This window comes from Hemicordylus capensis, chromosome 3 (genome assembly GCF_027244095.1).
Source record: "Hemicordylus capensis ecotype Gifberg chromosome 3, rHemCap1.1.pri, whole genome shotgun sequence".
In the NCBI taxonomy this organism is placed as follows: domain Eukaryota; kingdom Metazoa; phylum Chordata; class Lepidosauria; order Squamata; family Cordylidae; genus Hemicordylus; species Hemicordylus capensis.
The window spans coordinates 349,649,250-349,651,749 of NC_069659.1; the positions used below are offsets into that span (position 1 = coordinate 349,649,250).

Sequence of the window (2,500 nt, forward strand, 5' to 3'; positions counted from 1 at the left end):
AGGTGGGGTGTCCTTGCGCCTCCCACTGGCGGAAGGTGGCTGGGCAGGCGGCTTGCCTCATCCGCCTGCCCGGCTGCTTGCTTCAGCAGGAGATGGCACTGGGAGTTAGGCGAGAAGCATCCCGAGCCACCTCTGCATGAGGAAGAAGAGGCCTGGTCTTGATTCCAGACTCCCGGGCTGGGTCCCGGTGGCCCGGTAGTCCTGCTTGCGACTCGGAGGCAGACTCCAGCACCATCCCGGGGGCCAGAGGCACGCCGCAGAGGGTCTTTGCAGCTGGCAGCAGGCGCAGCCAGCCAATGCAGCTGTCTTTCTGGCACAGGGCTGTGCCTGGGCCCTTGCAGCAGCAGCAGCAGCAGCGGCGGAGGCAACTTGGGGGGTGCGAGGTGGGTCCTGTTTGGGTGGAAGCAGGCTGAGCGGCAGGGAGAGGCGAGCCTGTGTTGCCGTCTCCCTTGGTGGTAGGCGGAGTCACTGGCGCCACTGTGCTTAAGATGGGTCAGAGCAGGCATAGCAAGCGTCTACGGCCACACTACCCTGAACGCGCCCGATCTCGTCTGATCTCGGAAGCTAAGCAGGGTCAGGCCTGGTTAGTACTTGGATGGGAGACCGCCTGGGAATACCGGGTGCTGTAGGCTTTTTAGTCATGATTGCTGCTTTTGGCACACTTCCTAGTGGACAACATCTTTCCCTCTTACCCCCCAAACACCAACACCCCCTGCGCCCGCGAAACCAACCTTCGCTTCCCCTTTCAGCACTGTCTCCTGGGGGGGGGGAGATGAGAAAAGGATGGAGCCCTTTGCCTTTGGCGTGTGGCTGGCCTCTTTCTTCCACTCCGCTCTCCCGCCTCTGCTTCCAAGGTGGCCTCCTTCCTCCTTCTCTTGGCCCCAGAAGAAGAGGCCTGGAAAGGTGGGGTGTCCTTGCGCCTCCCACTGGCGGAAGGTGGCTGGGCAGGCGGCTTGCCTCATCCGCCTGCCCGGCTGCTTGCTTCAGCAGGAGATGGCACTGGGAGTTAGGCGAGAAGCATCCCGAGCCACCTCTGCATGAGGAGGAAGAGGCCCGGTCTTGATTCCAGACTCCCGGGCTGGGTCCCGGTGGCCCGGTGGTCCTGCTTGCGACTCGCAGGCAGACTCCAGCACCATCCCGGGGGCCAGAGGCACGCCGCAGAGGGTCTTTGCAGCTGGCAGCAGGCGCAGCCAGCCAATGCAGCTGTCTTTCTGGCACAGGGCTGTGCCTGGGCCCTTGCAGCAGCAGCAGCGGCGGAGGCAACTTGGGGGGTGCGAGGTGGGTCCTGTTTGGGTGGAAGCAGGCTGAGTGGCAGGGAGAGGCGAGCCTGTGTTGCCGTCTCCCTTGGTGGTAGGCGGAGTCACTGGCGCCACTGTGCTTAAGATGGGTCAGAGCAGGCATAGCAAGCGTCTACGGCCACACTACCCTGAACGCGCCCGATCTCGTCTGATCTCGGAAGCTAAGCAGGGTCAGGCCTGGTTAGTACTTGGATGGGAGACCGCCTGGGAATACCGGGTGCTGTAGGCTTTTTAGTCATGATTGCTGCTTTTGGCACACTTCCTAGTGGACAACATCTTTCCCTCTTACCCCCCAAACACCAACACCCCCTGCGCCCGCGAGACCAACCTTCGCTTCCCCTTTCAGCACTGTCTCGGGGGGGGGGCGGGAGAGATGAGAAAAGGATGGAGCCCTTTGCCTTTGGTGTGTGGCTGGCCTCTTTCTTCCACTCCGCTCTCCCGCCTCTGCTTCCAAGGTGGCCTCCTTCCTCCTTCTCTTGGCCCCAGAAGAAGAGGCTTGGAAAGGTGGGGTGTCCTTGCGCCTCCCACTGGCGGAAGGTGGCTGGGCAGGCGGCTTGCCTCATCCGCCTGCCCGGCTGCTTGCTTCAGCAGGAGATGGCACTGGGAGTTAGGCGAGAAGCATCCCGAGCCACCTCTGCATGAGGAAGAAGAGGCCCGGTCTTGATTCCAGACTCCCGGGCTGGGTCCCGGTGGCCCGGTAGTCCTGCTTGCGACTCGGAGGCAGACTCCAGCACCATCCCGGGGGCCAGAGGCACGCCGCAGAGGGTCTTTGCAGCTGGCAGCAGGCGCAGCCAGCCAATGCAGCTGTCTTTCTGGCACAGGGCTGTGCCTGGGCCCTTGCAGCAGCAGCAGCAGCGGCGGAGGCAACTTGGGGGGTGCGAGGTGGGTCCTGTTTGGGTGGAAGCAGGCTGAGCGGCAGGGAGAGGCGAGCCTGTGTTGCCGTCTCCCTTGGTGGTAGGCGGAGTCACTGGCGCCACTGTGCTTAAGATGGGTCAGAGCAGGCATAGCAAGCGTCTACGGCCACACTACCCTGAACGCGCCCGATCTCGTCTGATCTTGGAAGCTAAGCAGGGTCAGGCCTGGTTAGTACTTGGATAGGAGACCGCCTGGGAATTCCGGGTGCTGTAGGCTTTTTAGTCATGATTGCTGCTTTTGGCACACTTCCTAGTGGACAACATCTTTCCCTCTTACCCCCCAAACAC

General features: G+C 62.4%; 3 non-coding genes across 3 annotated transcripts; all 3 read left to right on the forward strand.

Moving 5' to 3' along the window:
* Nucleotides 1–513: 513 nt before the first annotated feature.
* On the forward strand, nt 514–632 carry LOC128352719 (5S ribosomal RNA). The gene has a single exon (XR_008320613.1). It is a non-coding gene; the product is annotated as a 5S ribosomal RNA (ribosomal RNA).
* A 776-nt stretch (nt 633–1,408) lies between these two features.
* Nucleotides 1,409–1,527, forward strand: LOC128352722 (5S ribosomal RNA). The gene has a single exon (XR_008320615.1). It is a non-coding gene; the product is annotated as a 5S ribosomal RNA (ribosomal RNA).
* Nucleotides 1,528–2,310: 783 nt separating this feature from the next.
* LOC128352602 (5S ribosomal RNA) lies at nt 2,311–2,429 on the forward strand. The gene has a single exon (XR_008320531.1). It is a non-coding gene; the product is annotated as a 5S ribosomal RNA (ribosomal RNA).
* Nucleotides 2,430–2,500: the final 71 nt, after the last annotated feature.